We start from the raw sequence: 20,510 nt of genomic DNA on the forward strand, positions 1-20,510 counted from the left end.
GTTTCCTTTATAACAACTCCCTCTGCCCCAAGAGAGAAACTTGCTGGAGAGGCCAGCTGAGAAAGAAAAATGTTAAATAATTCAGAAGCACTAACATCAAGTCTGATGTAGGTATAAAAATAGTTACAAAACACCACACTCCTCTTGTTTTCATTACAGCAACCTTGGCTGCCTGGTAGGAACAGGCGGAGCTGGGGTCTGGCCTGAGGCTGGGGCTGAGGTAGGGGAGCCTCATCAGGCCTCTATTTTGGCTCTTCTAATTACTCATCTTTGTACAAAGACAAGGCTGCATTTGCTTGTCACCTCTATATGTTAAATCAGCCTTCGGCTAGACTGGCTTGTTTTTGAATTGACGGTATGCTCAGCTGGGCTATTGGAGCAGGGAGAATTCTTTACATCCTGCCTTCTAAAGAGGACCAACTGGTGAGCTCTCCAAGGATGCCGGGTCTGACCCCAAAGTTTAGGTTCAAAGGAGCAGGCTGATAGGCTGCCCTGAGTCTAGTCCCTCTCAGGGTCCCAGGCCATTGGCCTGTGTCGCTCAGAGGACTATGCTGTTCCCCAAAATACATATTCTGGGAAGAGAACAGGAAGCATCCAGCTGAAGACCTACCATTTACTAAGTATCTACCACGTGCCAGGCACCCTGCCAGAAACTTTACCTATATGGCCTCCAATCGCCCTCATCACAAAGGCCAAATTAGGTAAAAGCCTCTACATTTCACAGATGAGGAAACTGAGGCTCAGGGAAGCTAAGGGACTTCCCCCCAAAGTTCCACCAAAGAGTCAGGGCTCAGACGGAGACGGTCTGACTCCCCAGCCTGTGCTCTCTCCCCCAAACCCTCCGCAAGAGCAGAGCATGTGGAATGAAAAGGCCTTCATGAAATATTCAGCTGCATTTGTAGCTCCTGTCACGTCCAAGCCAGATCTGAACGCTTACTCAGTGCATTTTCTCTTGCAAGGGAGCTACATGGAAACAAATTTCCAATTCATTCTTAACAAGTCCGGGAAACAGGGCCTGTTGTTGGCCTGCTCCAGGTATGGGGCAGGTCTAGGCACATGCCCGGAGAGGTAGGCACAGAGGGGTTATGGGAGGCCAGAAGCAAACCCGCCACTTCCAGGAGCCTACCAAAGTCTCTTTGGCTGACTTTGTAGGAGAGCAGAGGGAGCGATCAGTAAGAGAGAGGAAGTCTGGAAGGGAGAGGAATAATAATGCTCGCAATATTTCTAGTCCTTTCAGGAAACATGTTCTCATCCTTCAAGTGTGACCCGAACGCTTCCTTCGCTTCGAAGTTTTCCTTGCCTGCCCCAGTCAACCTGGGTGTGAAAGTTCTTCCTCAGCAGTGTCTTCGTGCCAGGCTCTCTGCTGGAAGCTTGATTAATGTTACTCCATTTCACCCTGAAATCAGGTACTGTTACTCCGTATTAAAGAGGAAGGAACTAAGACTTAGAGGTTGTTTAATCTGGCAAAGGTCATACCAGCCAGCACAGAGGATCTCAACCAGACACAGACCCCACAACAAAGAATTCTCTAGTCAGTGGCGCCAACGCAGAGAATGCCTGTGCTAGAGATGGCTCAGCCAGGATTTAAACTGAGGTTTGACTCTTAAACTCGTGGGGTCTAGTAACACTCTTAACTGTATGGTAAGAACCTTGAGGTCTGAGTGGAATCTCCTGCTCTCTGTCTTGAATGACACCGACTCCGGAGCACAGCTCACTCAGCAATCTCCTGGTTTGTTTTTTTTTTTTTTTAAGAAAGATTAGCCCTGAGCTAACATCTGCTGCCAATCCTCCTCTTTTTGCTGAGGAAGACTGGCCCTGAGCTAACATCCGTGTCCATCTTCCTCTACTTTATATGTGGGATGCCTGCCACAGCATGGCTTGACAAGCGGTGCAGAGACCCACACCCAGGATCCAAAACCAGCAAACCCTGGGCCACTGAAGCAGAATGTGCAAACTTCAGTGCTACGCCACCGGGCCAGCCCCTAATCAGTGTACTTAATAATGGTGCTGAGGATCAAGATGAGCAGCCCCACCAACGGGAGCCAGCTATTCTGTAACTGAATCTTTAAAGAGGACAGTGAGTCCGACTTCCCAGCCCAAACTTCTCCTCAATACCCTGACAGACCATGCTTGTACTCCTCCCACGATGAGGAGCTCACTCCCTCCACAGGCAGTCTGGTGAGATGTTGTCCCTGAAGCTGAACTGAAGCCAGCCCTTCACCCAGCCCCAGCCTACCTCAGCCTCTGGAGCCCTTGGGGAAAGACTGGTGGTTAGCTCCTAAGGGACCAGCCCCAAAGTCCTGGTCATGTTCTCTTGACTCCTGGAATGGTGAAGTAGAAGAACACAGACTTGGAGCCAGAAAGATCCAGATTCAAATCCTGGCTCCATCACTCGCATGGTTGGTGATGGGGCATCACAGTCTGCCTGGCAGAGCTGCTAGGTTCAGCACACAGTAGGGACTCAGCACATAGAGATCCAACGGCCTGACTATCCCAGCTGGCAGGGTCCGTTCACGTGGACCTGGCTTGCCCCTCTGGTGTGAGTTCTGTGACATCCGCTGGCTTTCCCCTCCCACATCCTCTCTTTGGCCTCTGCCTGCCTGTCTCTGGGGTCCACTTCTCAACAAGTGAATTTAATTCCAAGATCATTAAGGGGATGGGAAACTGAGAGGGTGACAACTACAAATCAAGAAATGACAACCATGACAGTTACCATGGCAACACTTTAACTTGAAAAGTTCCAAGAATGTGCTTTAAATTAGAGGTAGACACACACACACACACAGCTGAATGTGGGGACCTTAGAAACCTGGCCTGATGCCTGACACCACCACCCAAACTCCAGTGCAGAGTGAATTTCCCACCCTATTTCCTAGCTTCAGTGGGAGGTTATGAAGGGAAATTCTCCTTCTAGGAACCCAAATTAATTCTTGCTATTAGGAGTCATTCATCAGTGCAGGCAGGTGTCAGGAGAGGCTAAACATCTCCTATTAAAAGTTTCGGCTGAAAATTCAGAGACATCTGAAGATGGTGCATATTTTGCTCCTACCACCAAATGGACTGAGCAAGTTCCCCACAGGCCATTTCCTGGGAACTAACTGTAAACCACTCCTGGGGAGAGACGTTTGCTTTATGGTCAGTGGATTTGTGCAGGAACCCTGGCTCCCTGACTCACTGGTGGGGGTCCTTGGGCAAGAACTCTAACTCCTAGGAGCCCCCTTTCCACCTCCAGAAAATGGGAAAAGAAGACCTCAGCTTGTGGTGAGGACTAAATGAGGAAATGTAGGCCAAATATGGTACGCAACTCAACAAAGATTAAGAGCCTCTTCTTGGCAGGCACTCTTCAAGGCACTGGGGTGACCTCAGTGAACAAAAGACAAAGATGGCTGCCCATGGAGATTCACAATAGTCATGAGAGACTAAAGAGACGAATGAACAACACTCAGACCACATATGAAAACAGAACTCTGACCCTGGACCTCTGCAGCAACCAGCCCCAAGTGGTAAGGACTTGGTCAACAACCTGCCAGCTTTCCTAATTTTTGCCCCGACTTCCACCTCAAGACCAATGAGAGCGAGCCAAATATGCTGCCCAAACCAATCACAGAAAATGCTCGCTTCTAGTCAGCCCGCCTCCAGCTTCCTCGTGCCAACCACTTCCAATCAAAGCAGCCCTAACGCGGTCCCTGCCTCCACCATGACGCTTTCCCAGCTCCCTGCCTGCCTCTGAGTCACACCAAAGGCAAGGATGGTGGCTGACTCCCTTGTGTTAGCAATTTCTGAATAAACAGCCTCTGGCTTGTTCTCATTTGGGTGGTCTTTATTTATTTCCATAGTCAATAAGCATAACAAAGAAGTAAATTACAGAGCATGTTCTGCCCTTGACACCTCCCCCCTACCCCAGGTTATTCTTAACACAGCAGCCAGCGTGATCTTATTAAAATCATAAACCACAGTATTTAATACCACGGAAAGAAGAAAACGGACAGCAGGGTAAGAGAGGTAGAGCCCTGGGAGCGGGGAAGTGGGTTTACCAATGCAATCAGATTGTCAGGGTGGGCCTTGTTGAGAAGGGGACATTGGAGCAAAGACTTGGAGGTGGGCAGCTAGCCATGTAGATGTCCAGGGGAAGAACATTCCAGGCAGAGGGAAGAGTCCTGAGGCAGGAGAGGGCCTGACATGTTCCAACAAAGCACGGGAGGTGAGGGACCAAGGGCAGGAGGAGAGGTCGGCCATGCAGGGGAGACCTGGCGAGGGAGGAGAGCTTTGCAGGTCTGTAAAGACTATAACCTTTACTCGGAGGCAAATGGGGAGCCATTACAGAGTTCTGAACGGGGGAGTGACGTGTTCTGATTTACGTCTTAAGAGGATCACACTGGCTGCTGTGTTGTGAATAACCTGCAAAGGGCAAAGGCAGAGGCAGAGGCAGGGAGCCCAGTGAGGGACGTGACTGCAGTCACCCAGGTGAGGCAAGATGGGGGCTTCCACTGGGGTGGGAGAAATGCAGATGGTGAGAAGTGGTCAGGAGCTGCATACATTTTGATTATAAGCCTAAAGTTTGGGAGACACTAACATAGTACCTTTCTTCCCCATTCTCCTCTTTCCTTAAAAATATAGACACCTTCCCAGGCCCAGGAAGTCAATGTGGTCTAGGTCAGACCTACTCTAGGTCAACCCTGATGAGCATCTCAGCTAGCATGATGCAGTTCAACACACACCCGCCAGGAGCAGGGGCACCCAGTGAGGGGACATCTGCTCTGGGCCTCTCCAGTGGGACCCTGGTACTCCTGGTGAGTGACAGCTCCCCATATCAAATGGGAATGATGACAACCTGCCTGATCGAACTCCTGCCAGACTGGCGAGAACTTCACCTTGACCCAATCCTTCAATATATCCAAAGGCCTCAAAAGCTGCATAATCTTTGACCTAGCAATTTCAAGTAAAGAAATCGGGCTGAAGGAAATAAGTAGATGAATACACAAAAATTTTGATCTCAGCCTTATTTACAGCGGTTTAAAACTGAAAACAACAATAGAAAATTGGCTAAACAAATAATGATATATCCTTATGATGGAATACTACATAGCTATCAAAAGTCACGTTGGAGAGAAAATTTAATGGCATGGGGAAATGATCATGATATATTAAGGTTACAAGCAACGTGTGCAATCTGTTCCAAATGGGGGGGCCGTGAGGGGGAGAGTAGGATTGTACAGAGAAACAATACTGGAGGTAAAACCAAACTGTTAGGGGGAACTACCCGTATGTGGCAGGATTATGGGTTGTTTTCATTTGTTCTCTGGGTTATTTTCGGTTTTCTAAATTTTCCATTGTTTACATGTACTATTGGGCTCATCCGAAAAAAAAAAAAAGTCAAATAAAAACATGATAAATGTTATAAAATTTTCATAATACTTATCCTAGTAATAAAAATCCCTACCTATTCCACAATGTGCCATGATGCCTAATGAGTTTGAGGATATGAAAGAAGCCTGGAGAATACAACATAATACCTGGAAGTGGAGTCTTTCTGGGGAATATGATAATGGCCACTATTTACTATGTCTGCTGTCACACTGCAGCTGCCACCGAGGTCATGACAATACTGACAAAGAGATGCACAGAACTGACCGACTCCATTCGCTCTATGACACTCCACATCTTGTACTCCTGAACTTGGGGAGACGAGGAGGAGGAGAAAGCAGACGCAGGAAGGAAGATCTAGGTTTTAGAACCTGTAGGCCTTGAATCAGTAGCATCAGCCTCTCCTGGGGGCTTGTTAGAAATGCAGAATCTCCGGCCCACTCTCCAGTGGACTGAATCAGAACCTGAATTTTCACAAGTCCCCAGGAGGTGCCCTTGCACATTAAGTTGAAAAAGCTGTCTTCAGAACACAACGTGTTTTCTCAGTTTGGGGTGGGTTTGAGATGATCTCAAGTAGAAGGATTTCTCAAGCAAATATTCATTATCTAAAAGATGTAAAATCACCCAAACCATCCAGAAGTGCAGAGCCTCCAGGCCCTCTGGCAATGTCAAGTCTCTGGCACCAACCCTGGAGAGCTGCTACCATCTGGCAAGCCTTTCACAGGGAGCCCACAGAGATCAGGCACTCCCTCTTTGATCCGGGGAATCCTGAGTTCCCGCTGGCTGGGTAGAGGGTTGTGCATGAATGGTTAATAGGCCTCTGCCCAGAAGTGAACATAAAGGGAACAAAACCAGGTCAAAGGAATATCACGGCATTTCCAGGCAAGGGCGAGGCCTTTTCCAGCTCTCTGAATGCATCTGTGATAGAACGAACGAACGAGGAGGGGACAGGCTGAGTGAGAAGGCCACTTTCCTGACCCGGATGCCCCAGTTTGCCAGAAGGCAGGGAAGGGATGAGAAAGAAGCCTTGATTACCATATCTGTAGTCCTATAGCTCAAATATATTAGGTCACCCACCTCACACATGAATTACTCAATATGGGACCCCTTTACATTTCTTTGAAGAAAGCAGAGGATGAAGATTTAATGAGGCTCTACCCTATGCACCATTTCTCAGTCCTGGCTGCACCTCAGCATCACCTGGGGTGGTTTAGAGAGCTCTGATGCCTGGGTCCCAGCCAGAGCCATTGTAGGGCGCTCTGGGGTGGGACTGGGGCACTGGTCTCTGGTAGGAGCTCCCAGGTGATTCTAATTAGCATGGTCAGGCTGGGATCCACTGCGTTGGGCACTGTGCTGAAACTCAAAATCTAGCACCTGACACCAGCTCAGAGAAACAGAGAATTATTATGACTAACCTGGGGCAAAGGGACAGAGCTGGAATCAGAATCAGGCTCTCCAGGTCTAAATCCAGAGCTCTTTGCTTTTTCCATTTCTACAGGCACCACCATTTTCAGAAAGCAGGGACGCCAGAGTATTCTCAGAACCTGACCTGCAAAAACCTGGAACAGGCTCTTTCAGACCCTGCCAGCCCCGCTCCACATCTCTGTCCACCACTGAACTGTGATGACAGCTCAGTCAAGGCTCTGGAAGCAAGAATCAGAGGACCAGGAGCTGAGTGGGCGAGAAGATAACAGAAAAAGTAGCAATGCCAAGAGATACCATCCACACAGAAGACACTGCCTGTTAGGCACTGTACAAGTTACTTCACGAATCCCACACCAACCCCATGAGAGAGACACGTCTATTTTCCATTTTATAAATGAAAAAATGATGGAAGCTCAGAGAGTCTAAGTAATTTGCTGGAATTCATACAGGTGCCAGGTGACAAAGCTGAGAATTCAACCCAAAATTCATTGGCTTTTTCCACTGTCTCTCATGGCCTTAGAAAGCGCTTAACTGAAGTATATGGGAGAACCATCCATAGTGGAGAAAAAGGAACCCCTGACTTAGCTGTCCCTCAATAGGTTACTTTTAAGGCTCTGGAAATAATGATGCTGATTCAACAATGACAAGGATTCACAAAACTGTCACAAACATTCTTCCATGTAACCCTCCCAACAACCCTACGAAATACTGGTTACGATCCCCATTTTATGGATAAGGAAACTAAGACATGGGGACATGAAGTGACTGGCGCAAGGTCCCATAGAAACAAAGTGTTAGCACTGGGAGTTGGGGCTGTCCACAAACTCAGTGCCTCTTTCAAGCTGCCAAGAGGTGAAGCGTGGAAGGAGATCTTTCGAGGTGGCAAAAGTGAGCTGGACCACAGGGTCCTGGATACTCCCCAGAGAATGATTCTGGCCAAGCATCCCTGCCTCTGCCACTCGGCAGTTCAGGGCTACTTTTCAGTTAGGAGAGTTTTTGTTATAATCATTCAACCTGCATAAAAGGAATGTCCGCTTTATTTATTCCTTGTGAGGGACGAGTGCACGGCTGGGAACCGTTGAGGGGTTTACACAGCATTAGGATGAAGTGCGTCCCAGGGAAACCAATAAACAAAGGAAAATGGTCCAGGCAGCAATACAGCTCGCAAGCCTGTTCCAGAGAAGGCATAAGGCGCAACGTTCGCCAGACATTGGTTCAGTCCCAGCTTTGTCATTCACAAATCTGTGTGACAAGGGCTGCATCCTGCAACCACTGGAGGCCCCACTCCTTCATGTGGAAAGTGGGGATCCTGCCAATCTCCAGAGAGCATCCTGGGGAATAAATGAGCTTACGTTCTAGAAGGCGCCATGCACCAGACCCTGAAATCATTTGCATCTTTATTTACCTGTATGTGCCAGATGTTCTCCTGACGTGAACACTTAATCCTCACAGCCATGTGATATGAGATGGATCTATTGCCTTCCCGATTTTATAGATGAGGCCATCGAGGCACAGAGGGCTGCCCAAGGTCTCACAGCGAGGAGGTGAGGGTCAGGATCTGAACCCAGTTCTTTCAGGCTCCAAAGCTAATGTTCTTCCAATAGTCACACTGCTCAATCTGAATCACCTGAGTACATGTAGAAACTGGCTCACACGGGCATAAGGAGGAATGAAGGTTGGATATCAGGAAGTACGTCCTGACCTTCAAGGTCGACGAACACTCGGTTGGATAAACTAGAAATTCCAAGATTGCTAGAAAGGGCAAATCAGGGGCAGCTGGGAGTCCTGCCCACGGAGCACAGCAGAGGACATAGAAGCCGCAGCAGGGTGCGCACTTGCCAACCTCTTTAGGTTAGTGCAGTTAAAAAGATAAAATAAAAAAGGTAAAACAAAATAAAACACAAAACTTAGAGGAAAAAGCTACAGTGATTCTCTCAAAACCATCAAAAATTCTATTAATTCACAGGTTACTACTTTTAATACTTTGTCTATTTCTTTTTAGTCCTCCTTCAACAAATACCTGCTGTGAAAAATATATTTGGGGTTTAATAGTACAGCATTCAGGACTTTTTAAAAATAAATTTTATGGTGGCATTTTCCCATGTCACAAAAACACATTTTCAAAAAACAACATTTAGTCTTTGTATAACATCCCACTGTTTGTCTCTGCTCTACTTGTCCAATCCAATTGTTTATCTTTTGTTTTCACTATTATAAATAACACTGCAATGAACATTTTTTCATTCTTAAATCTTTTCTGCCCATCTCTGATTATTTTCTTTGGCTAGATTCCTGGAATTGGAATACTGGACTAAAGGGAATAAGTGTTCCTAGGACTACTGAGAGTTATTGCCAAATTGCTTTCCTAAAAGGAGGTATTAATTTGCATTTCCACCAGCAGAGAAGGAGAATACCTGTTTCCCAGTACCCTGTTCAGAATCCAACACTGTCTTAGAAATAATCTAGGCTAAATAAGGGAAATGAAAAATGGTGGCATGAGTCTGCAAAGACACACCGTGTTTAAAAACCTACCTCCAGTCATATAACCAGTGTATGGCTGAACCAAGATTTGAACTCAAGTCATTAGCTCCAGGAGCTGGGTCCCTAACTACTACCCAACGTACTCAGCCAGAGCTTGGGTTAAGTAGTGGTTGTCACACATCAGCTATTGTTTTAAGAAATTTTACATGAGAGTGCCACAAGGGTGGGGATCTATGCATTAGTCTTGGATTATCCCAAGCTTCTAGACCAACACTGTCCAACGCTATCCTTCAGCAATGATAGAAATGTTCCACATCTGCACCATCTGATAGAGTAGCCACCATCCTCTATTTGGCACTTGAAATCTGGCTAGTGCAACTGAGGAAATGAATTATTAATTGTATTTCATTTCAATTAAGTTTAATTTACATTTTGACTAGTGACGACCGCCCTGCACTGCACAGCTCCAGACTATCTAGCACATCACCCAATAAATATTTAAGTGACAAATTCATGGAATCTCCTAATTCCACTTACCTCTACCATACTTCCTGCAGGTCAAGAGTTTGCCTCTTCCACCCTCATCTCCAGGTCCATTTGTTCTCTCAAATGCGGGGTTAATGCTACTTATCTGCCACGTGGAGGTGATGTGAAGATCAGCTAATTAATGTTCGTTCGCAAAGAGCTGCATTGTTGACTGGTTCTCAGAATAATTGCATGTTAATAAAACATTTAAACGACCAATTCTCAGGCAGAGGGTAAAGCAGGGCTGGGTTTATTTAGTAAAAGGCTGGTTTCTCTGACTCCTCCAGAGCTGGATCCTTCCACTGTGGACCTCATCAACGCAAACTCCTTTCATTTGAAAGGTTCCACCAATCAGAAGACACTGAAATTTACCTTCGCAATAGTTTCAATGTCACAGTTTATGAGTAAATTAATAATACAAACAAGATTGGGGAGGGTGGATATTTAACCAACTTGAACAAATTGCTTTTAAGCTCTTAAGCACTTTAATTGCTTGCATGATAATGACGCAAATTTTTAAATGTCTTGATTTGCTCTCAAAGTAGGCCCAGGAAAAGGACCTCTAAAGGGAAACGCTTTGCTAAACACTCAGTTTTAATTATGTGGCATTCTAGAAAGTTACAAATTTGTCATTCTAGGAAAAACAAGGGTTTAGGAGCCAGAGAGGCCTATGATCAAATGCTAGTCCCAGGTGTGACCCTGGGCAAATGGCTTGCCTGACTGAGCCTCAGTTTCCTCATATAGAACATGGGATAACAGCAGGTACTTGACACAGCGGTGGTACTCAGTACGTGTTTGTTTTGCTCCTGCCCCATTCTTTCACCTCCGCCACATCCAACGGATGAGAGGATTGACCACGTCCATCAGCACTCTGTCTGCCAGAGGGAAGATGCCAGTTCTCAAAACCTAAAAGGAAGGGGTAGTGCCAATCTACAAATATAAGACAGCTCCTCTTGACATCTGGTGGTCATTATTATTGCTTTCTGAAATAAGATCAGAGTAGGAAGTAGCTTGAAACCTTGCTACTCCAAGCATGGACCATGGACCCGCAGCATGCCCTCACCCGGGTGCTTGTCAGAAATGCAGATTCCTGGACCCCACTCCAGACCTACAGAATCAGAACCTGCACCTTAACAAGACTCTTGGGTGATGTGCGTGCATATGAACATTCGAGAAGCATGACCTTACAAAACATCAAATCCACTCTCCTCTCTCAACTGAATTTTATAGAAAGGGGAACTGCTTCCAAGAATAGACCAGAGTTTTACCCAAAGCCATGATGTATTAGCTGCAACTCTTTTGCTTGACCTTCAAGGAGTTCAAAGACCAGACTCTTAGAAATCAACAATCATTCCACAGCAAGAAAAGCATCTCTTTAAGACAAAAACATTCTTAAAACCTAATGTTCTTAAGGATTATAATGACTGATCAATTGCATCTGATACCTTTTCCACCGTGGGCCCAGGCTACAGGGCTCCTGCCCCAAGAGCCCACACAAGGCTCTAGGGGACAGTGAGGAGCGGACACCGCACAGCTGCCCTGGAGCTCCCGCTGCATTTCTACCCTGTTTCCTTTTTGTTTTCCAAATGAAAGAAAAGCCCTGATTTGATGTTCAGAACTTAACAAAGGACAAAAACATTCCGGCACCTTCCCTGGTGAAACTGGAGTCATGTCAGTATCAAAGGCAGCATGCAAACACTTGTCAGAATTCAGAGGAGGCCACCAGCAGAGCGGGTTTCCTCTATGGTGACCACACCACGGAACAACCCTGAGGTGACCTCTCCATTGGATCTAAAGGAACTCCTGATGTCTCCCGCTGAGCATGGGGACACCTTGGAAATGGGAGCAGTGAACTCCCCCCACTGGCTCCACTGAATTCTTTGTTCGACGACGAGTCATCTAACCACAGGGAACAAATCTTTTCTGGGTCACAGAAATCAGACACGTGAAAGAGCGAGACTGGCAAATCCACCCTCTGATTGAACTGGCCCCAGCAAGGAGGGGACGAGATGCCCAACTAGGTCCACTTTGGAAAGAGCATGTAGACATGTTAATTTATCCTTTTATTGTGCCTGGGGACCACGAAGAGAGACAGTTGGGCTGATTTTCCCAGTAAAATGCCATGTAGCAGGTGGGGATAAACTTGCTGTCCGGTAGTTTCAACTGTTTCCTTTGTAAGATTTCCTGGGCAGCGGCCATTCTAAAGCCTCTGCACCAAAGAAAAAGGAAAAGGAGGGGAGGGGGGAACCCACTGCCTCAGCCAATGCTAAGGACACATACACTTCTCTGAGGACCTGTTTGTCACACCACGGAGCCAGCCCCACCTACAATACAGAGGAGCAGATTTACATATTTCAACTCCATTGCTGGCTGAAGCGCTACAGAGAGTGATGATTCAAAGACAGCCAGGGAAGAAAAATGTTCTTAGAAAAAGGATTTGCCTGTGAGTTTAGCAGAACAGCTCAAAGGTATGCAAATCCTCTGCTTGAGGTTTGATTGTCACCCTATCTGCCTCTACCTAGCCTCCCAAGCCTTTAAGGGACTGCAAAGTAGACTGCCATATTCTGGTTAAAAAGATAAAGTAGAAAGTTCGCTGGACCCTATTGCTTCTCCCGTGTCACAGAAGTCTTAGAGTGGCATATGCCTTCAACCCTGCAATCGTACTTTCTAGGAACTCATCCTAAGGAAATACTAAAATTTCACAGTGTGTCCAAGGATAGTTACTGCAGCTTTGTTATAATAATAAAAAACTAAAACAAAAAGTCAAAATGTGGGTACTCTATAAACAAATTATGCCATATTAAAACATTGGGGTTCCATGTAGCCATTAAAAATGCTGCCACAGGGGGGAAATCATAACATGGAAAGATGTGTCATTAAATGAAAACAAACATTCAAAAATATTATAACTGTGATCTCTTTTTTTTCTACATTCATAAGGTCACAAGGTATAACTCCAAACGTGGTGAAACTTATTTTCTTTTTGCTTTTCTCTATACTGCCTTACTTTGCTAGAGTGAACATATATTACATTGGTAATTAGAATAAAGTCAATAAAAGCTAGGAAAAAGAACTGTGACAAAGCAATATATATATAACCCACAGAGAACTAAGCAACTACATTTATACTGTTTCATTAGAAGCTTTCCTTATGGGAAAGTTATAAGTTCAGAGATCCATGTATGCTTGTGCCCTGGGAACTGGGGCATGTGTTACTTTCAAGGTGGCCCCCATAGCAGTCTGTCAGCACAAAGCAAAGATGGAGTGATTCAGCTTTCAGTTACAATAAGCCAGGCTGATGGACTTCGTAAGAAGGCAGGTAAGAATCGGCCCCTTAGATCTGGAATTGATGTTGACTCACCCTGGTAGGCTCTTGGAATCAAATCTGCAAGGACGTGATTTAAATCCCATTGTTCTTTTGTTTCACTTTTTAGATTTATGGATGTGGGAGGATGCACTGGGACAGGAAGAGCAGGGGGCTTGGAGCCCAGGCAGAGTAGCTGTTCATTAGAACCCCACAGGCAGCTGAGTACCCAGGGGAGGATGTGTACCACGCGCTTATTCAATCTCACCGTCCTTTGACCCAGAAGACAGTTAAGGGGTGTGAGTGGGCATCTTAAGTTGAGTCCCTTGCTTGAGTTGCCCAACAATCTTTATCTTAAATTCCAAATCACCCTTTCCCATATTTGTAACTTTTGATCTGGAAAAATCAGGTTATGTAACACGCCAATCTGCACGAGGATGTAATTCTGTCAGAAAAAAAGGACCCAATGAGGGAGAAATTCTAACAAAACTGGAAATGACTTTTCTAAGAAAAGAGAAGATATTTTTGTTTCAAGCATTCGAGCTGGTTTTAAATAGACTGTGGATGCAATGTTGCTAATTCTTTCGGGGCTGTTGATTTCCCTGCCCAACCCCCACCCAACAAATGCACAGAGTTGCAAAGGGATGAAGGCGGTGGAGGAGGATGATCATCTGTGCATGGCCTGCAGTGTGTCAGAGGTTTTATGGACATTAATCCTTACAGTGTTGTAAACTAGACAATATGTTTCCATTTTACAGGCCAGAGAACTGAAGTTCCAAAGGTAACTTGCCTAAGGCCATATAGCCATGATTCCCACCCAGTAAATTAAGGGGTTAAAGTCACATCCCATCAACTTACTCCCACAGAACTACAAAGGGCTGAGGAGATTGTACCACATACAATGGGGTCTTTTGGAGATCCAAATCGCCCACTACTAAAATACCCCGTCTTCTATTGCAACACCTGTTTTGTGGGGAGCTCACTACCTCATATTTCAGATCATTCTATTCGCTGTGGAACTGTCTTCTGAGGTTCTTCTTTAGGCTGAGCCCTACTTATGCCCCCCTGGGGCCCGGCACTGAGCAAGGCTGACCCTTCCTCCTCCTCAGTCCACTAGGGTGTTTCTACTCCCATCCCCAAAGAGAGAGCCTGATGAGAATGAGATGCTGGCAGGTAAATCAGAGAAATCTCCCTTGAAAACCAAACCTCTCCATCCTTGACAACTTCCCACCCGAGAAGATGGCCCATTCACGTGCCCGCCAGCACCCTGCCCTCTCTCACTTAAAGACGCACGCTGGGAATAAACCCTGTCCTGAACTAGCCCTCTAACACTATGCGAACATCTAAATCCTAAGACTTGCCTGAAGAACCTTGGGTGTTCAATTCCCCAAACACTCACAAGGACCTACTGCACGCGAGGCACCTCAGAGAGGAGGCACTTTCACCCCAGGAAATCAGCTCCGACTGGTCCATTTCCACTAGGCGGAAGGACTTGCCATCATCACTGTCACCAGAGAAAACTGAATCTTTCTTATTCCCTGTAACGCCTACAAAGAGGAGAATCCCGCTTTGTGCGATGTCAGGCCTCGCCGCACAACTCTCCTCCCCAGCCACACACATACACACACAAACCTGCTTCCACAGCCACCACCTGTGAAAACATCCCTCATAACTTTGGCGAGGAGAGCTCCCGGGCAAAGCTGAGCGGCAGGGCCCCCGGAACGCGCCAGGGGTCCCGAGGATGGGGAGCCAGGCGGGGAGAGGAGAGGGAGGCGCGTCCGGGACCCCGTGCCGCACCGCCCTAGGGGCTGGAAACCCGCCCGGAGCGCGGAGGTCTCGGCTCGGGTTTCCCGCGCAGGCCCCGCCCCCGGCGGCCCCGCTCGCGCGGACTGCGGCTCTGCCCACCCCGGAGCCCAAAGCCTGGGAAGCCTGCCGGCGCCGGCAGGGAGCGCGAGGCGGCCTCGGCCCACGCAGCCGACCCCGGCCCCCGCGAGGCGGCCAGAGGCCGGCGGCGAGGAGGGCTGCGCCGGGCCAGCCCCGAGGCAGGGGAGCCGGAGTGCGCCGCCCCTGCGCGCCGGCAAACAGGTTGTCGCCGAGCCCCGTCCCCTCCCCGCGGTCGCCCCGCCGCGACCCGGATTCCCGCCCTGCCCCGGGAGCGAACCCAGCCCCTCCTGGGCTCCCTCCTCCTTCCAGGACCCTTCCGGAGCCCCCCAGGCAGCCGGGTTAAAGGCGCCTGCAGCAAGGTCAAGGCGCGGCCGACCGGCACCTGGAGATTTTTCCCCGCCGAGCACGAGCTCTGCAATCGCATTGTTAAGGATCATGGCAGCGGCAGGAAATCCGAAGGGCCCCACAGGTCTGGGAGAGGGAGGATTCATTTTATACCGCGGAACACACTCAGACAGACCAGGGATTTCAGGGGGAGGGGATGCGGGGTTTCAGGACGATGGAATGTGGCAAAAACAAAACCCTCCCCACCCAGGCACAGCACCACTCCTGACTGCGGGGGGAGGAAGTTCAGGGCCACGGTGGCCCAGACTTCAGCGTTCCGCATGGCTCTGTCAGGTCTGGGGAGGCTTATCCTTCTAGAGGCGAAAAACAAGATTTCAAAACACTCTACTACTGTGGTTTCTCTAAGCCCATCAACGTGCTACAGGCTGCGGCGGCGAGGGGAAGCAGCGAGATGAGAATAAACGCAACAGAAGCAAACTAACGTCCTCGTAGGAGAAAAGCGAGGGGACGGAAGCCATGCTCGGCACTCATCCCCATCCCATCCCCATTAGCGCCGGGCTAGCCCAGGAAACCAGGACTAGGTCCGTAATGGTGGTCAACCCTGGCAGAGGCCAGCCGTCTCCTTCCCGCCAGAGTGGGCCTGGATGGCTGGGATGCTTGGCATCTCCAAGGGGGACCAGGCATTGCGGGCAGGTTCCTAAACACGTGAAGGGCACTGGGTGTGAAAGGTGGGGAGGGGGCGCTTGAAGGGGCACAGAAGCGGGGCTTGGGGGTTCCCCAGGACACAAAGTCAGTTTTCTAAAACAACGTTCCCTAAAAGGCCCCCCAACACCCGCGAGGGGAGCATCGGGCTCTGAGGACTCACTCAATGGACCCCGAGTTCTGACCGGCTTTTTCTCTCTGATCAACCTCGGATCCTCTACCCTAGTCCCTGCCTCCATAACCAGCTCTTGGGGGACAGCAGCACCAGCCCCCAACGCCCATCGCAGAAGTGGGCCCTGTGTTGTAAGGCGTCTCCCTGCCCTCCGATCGGTCCCCGGGTAGGAGCGCCCAGTACTTACAGTCTCCCAGCAGGCAAACTTTCAGGCTTATCTTTCGCGAACCGGGCGCTCGCATCACGGTTCTGGGTAATCACCGAGGCAGTTTATATAACTGCCCGCGATGCCGATCGGCAGATCTCTCTGCGTGCGCGGCCTCACAGCCGAGCACATGGGCACCCTCTCGCCTGGGCGCTCGAATCCCGAGCGCGCCCCGCCGCCGCCTTCCACAAAGCAGCAAGGCGATCTCGTGGGCTCGTCAAACAGCAAGAGTGCACGCAGGATACGGCAAAGCCCAGGCTGCCTCTCTGCGCCCCTTTCGCTGCATTGGCGGCTTGAGGATAACCGCATCTCTACAAACCTTCTCGCCAGAGCCGGAGGGCCAGAGGGTGGGAGGGGGTTAGGAACCCGGCGGGGGATTGGCGCAAGAGGACTGCGCACCCAACTGAGTAATAATATCCCCCGTCCACATGGACCAGGGTGCACACATCGCCTTAAAGTCTCTCCCTGAAAGGGGAGCCAATTTCCAAAGTTAGAGACCACGCAGTTGAATTTCCAGTACTTTCCAACATCGCCTAGGCGGGGGCAGGGCAGAGAAGGGGCGGGCAGGGGCCAGCGAAGCCTACCCTACTGCTCCCCAAGGAGGACTCACCAGTTGAACCTCTTCTCGCCCCCAGTAGTTGGCTGTATATTCCCTGGTTGTGTGAACACACACACACACACACACACACACACACTCCGCGACACCACCTTCCCGTCTGCTCCTCCAATATAAAGGCTGCATTTTTAAATCGCGAGGAAAATGACTAAGGAGCTCGGTGATCGCATTTCAACCCAGAGCACATTTGCCGAAGCCAGGGGTGCGAGTAGTCACACACACCCAGGAGCGCTCCGAGCGTCCACCCGGTGGCTGCAGCCTCAACGCGCTCCGAAGGGACCGTCCACACCGCTGCAGGGCGGCGGGCGAGGAGAGGCGAGCGCCGCGTGGGCTGTAGAGGGCGCGGGGCTGAGGTCGCGTCTCCCAGTTCTCCGCTCCAACCGCGACGCGCGCGGGGCGCTGCAGCCGGCGCTCGCCCCGCAGGGCAGGCTGCAGCCACCGGAGCCCGGCGCCGCCTCGCGGGCTCCTTCAGCGCCCGCCGGGGCCCTGGGGCGGGCGAGTCTGGAGAGGGGCTGCGGGCGCTGAGGCCGGGGCAGGGAAGGGGATCCGGGCGAGGCAGACGAACCTGGGGCGCGCCGCCTCCCTCCCACCCGCTGTCCCGAGTCCCGGGCCCGCGCCCACCTCCCTGCTTTCCCCTAGCCCTTGCTCCCGGGCTCCAGTCCGCGGCGGGCTCCGGGGGCTGCGGCGGCAGAAGCTCGGGTCTCCAGACTGCCTCGCCGGCAACCCGCTCCCCAGCCTCCCTCTCTTCCTTCCTCGTCGCGGGCGGGGCGGGGTGGGGGGGGTGCAGATGAGCGTCTCCCGGAGACCTGGACATCCGCGCGAGCTGCCCCGACCCTGCCACAGTGAGAGCGCAGAGGGACGAGAGAGACGGCGAGGAGCCGCCGCGGTCCCCAAGGCGCTTTTCCGTAGAGCCGATCACGCCGTCTTACCGTGGCTGCAGGCTGCCACCGCCAGGGAAGCAGGGAGGACGGCGGCAGGGAGGAAAGGCGCCCCGCCGGTGGCTCCTCTCGCTCTCGGCGGCGCGGCTCCTCGGCTCCGCGAGCCCAAGCAGGGTGCCCGGGAAGGAGCAGGTCCCGGCTCCGCGCTCAGCTCCAGCGAGACCAACAATAGCTCCCGCAGGGAGCCGAGCCCCAGAGAGACTCCAGCCGCGCGCGCACGCCCGGCTCCCGCTCTCGGCCGCTCCCGGCCGGCGTCCCTGCCAGCACTGCTGCCCCACATGAAACAGCTGCAATCCCGAGGCTTCTGGGGGGTTGGGGCGGGTGTGTGCGCGCGCGCGCGCGTGTGTGTGTGTGTGTGTTTAATAGCTTCCCTCCTCTTCTTCCCCTCCCTGCCTGCTCGCCTGCCTGCCTCCGTCCCCCACCCTGGGTCTCTTACACACAGACAGAGAGGGCGAGAGAGAGACACACACACACACACTCACACACACGCACACGCACACGCAGGTTACATGAATGGGAGGCGAGAGCCAATCCTACGAGGCTGGGCGAGCCGCGGCGCACAGGCGCTGGGAGCAGGGCCGCGCCACGGCGCGGGGGGGCGCCACGCAGGTGATGCGCGTCCTCCGGGGCCACTCACTCACCCGCCTCTCGGCCACCCCAGTCTCTCTGTTCTCTCCAATGACTTCCTCTCTCCCCTTCCCTCTTTTCTCTCTGCTTCTTTCTCCATCTTCTCTCCTTTTTATTTCCTTTTCTTTCTCGAATTCTCAGAGTTCTTCAGTATCTTGTTCTGTATCCTCTTTTACTGTCCTCGCTTTCTTTCTAGCCCCCTTTCTCAAACTTTCTCCTTCCTTGTCCCGACTTTTCTCTACTTCCTCTCCACTTCCCTTTTGTTCCCTTCCCTCCCGCTTTGGCTTTCTCCGCCATCGCTCTATAGGCTGTCTGGTCCCCTCTCCCTCCCAGCTTGTCCTGTCCCTGGGTCTCTCTGGGGCCCGTGGCCTCCTTCCCTGCCTACCCCCGATGTTATCTCACACCCCCAACACTTTTCCAGGGAAAGTCTCTCTCGCGTTGCTGCTGCAGCACAGCCAGAGGTAATTAAGAGCCGAGAACTTGAGTTCCTTCCTCAGGCACGCAAGATGCCCAAGGAAAGGCTCTCCTTCCTCAGACGACTTCCCCAAAACCATGGTAACAGCTGCTGAGTCGTGATAACAATCATTTAAAAAATAACTGCAGCGAACGTGGTCCAAGAGATTTCTCTCCTTTATATGTGTGGTTCCTGATCCCTGGCACATTTCCAAGAGAAGGGCATTTTATATGATGGGAGAGGCAGCTTGGTGCAGTGGCAACTTACAAGGGCTTTGGGGAGAGACTAGAGAAATTCCCATCCCAGCCCTGCAGCCTGCTAGCTGTATGACTTAATGCAAGCCATCATCCCTCACCTAGTCTCAGTTTTCTCATCTGTAAAATGGATAATTATACCTACCTCACCAGTTATGGTCAGGATTAAAAGAGGGAACAAAGGAAAGAGAGCACTAGGCATACAGGAGATGCTCAGTTAAGGCAGAGTTCCCTTTCCCTTCCTCCCATCTGTTTCTAAAATTCCCTTCCTGATCTTCTACTACATTATATCTCTATGATCTGAAGTGCTTAATGAAGGAGGAAATGTGACAGTGCTAAAGTCATACCAATGTGAAATAAGGTCTAGGATATTTTAAAAGCTGAGGAGACTGTCTAGCCATCTGCTGATTACAGAGGCATCACAGAGCTTATAAACTTGGGGTGCTGGAATGCCCCTTCAACATCTCCTGAGGCATCCCAGAAAGACAGGGATGGGGATAGGGGTGGGTGGGAGGTTTCCATGTGCTCTGTCCAATCTATCTTTTAAATCTTCATGATAACTGAACAGTGATCAGTGACGAGACCTCTGAGACTAACTAAAATGCCAAGTGTCTGATAAATGATAGCATTTGTCAACTTTGTGTCCTCACACAGACATCAAATGCTGGGCATAAGCTGTGACTGGGAGTCAGATTCAGTCCTTCGACAAATATTTGTTGATCACCTACACTGTGGTTTGCGCTGTGCTCAGCTCTGGGCATCCAGTGTGAGGGAAGCAGGCCCTGCCTTTGTGAGCGCACAGTGCGGTAGGCGTGTCTGATGAGTGTATCATAGGAAAATGAGCCACATATACCTTAAGAAGTGCCGTTTGTCTGGTGGGCAACAGCTTTCAAAATGTGAGGTCCAAAGCAGGGGGCAGGATAATAAAGGGATCCTTGAGAGTGAAAATTTTGGAATCCACTGTTCATTCATTATAGAATTTGACTTCATTTTGACCAATGAGAAAACAGAGGCCCAAATGCCAACAATTGTAGGGGAAAATATAATGAGAAACAAGATAATTTGCATAGCCACAAAGTATCTTTGATTAATTTCACGGGGAAAAATAGAAACTTTACAGTTGAAAAATCTGGCCAACTCCATCTTAAACAAGTAATTTTAAGTCAGCATCATTGGGAATATGACAAATAGGTGTCATGTACCTCCTGATGTGA

The 20,510-nt window shown here is 50.0% G+C and overlaps 1 protein-coding gene across 6 annotated transcripts in view; it reads right to left on the reverse strand.

Moving 5' to 3' along the window:
• TENM4 (teneurin transmembrane protein 4) overlaps nucleotides 1–18,340 on the reverse strand; it is a 727,387-nt gene extending 709,047 nt beyond the window's left edge. For 3 of the 6 annotated variants that reach the window (XM_046686180.1, XM_046686184.1, XM_046686179.1), the window contains exon 1: nucleotides 17,953–18,340. The gene's annotated coding sequence lies outside the window, so the exon portion shown is untranslated. Of the gene's footprint in view, nucleotides 1–16,389; nucleotides 16,566–17,952 lie in introns of those variants that run through there. The other 3 variants (XM_046686185.1, XM_046686183.1, XM_046686181.1) reach the window with 2 other exon arrangements.
• Between the last annotated feature and the right edge of the window lie 2,170 nt (nucleotides 18,341–20,510).

This window comes from Equus quagga, chromosome 14 (genome assembly GCF_021613505.1).
Source record: "Equus quagga isolate Etosha38 chromosome 14, UCLA_HA_Equagga_1.0, whole genome shotgun sequence".
Lineage (NCBI taxonomy): Eukaryota > Metazoa > Chordata > Mammalia > Perissodactyla > Equidae > Equus > Equus quagga.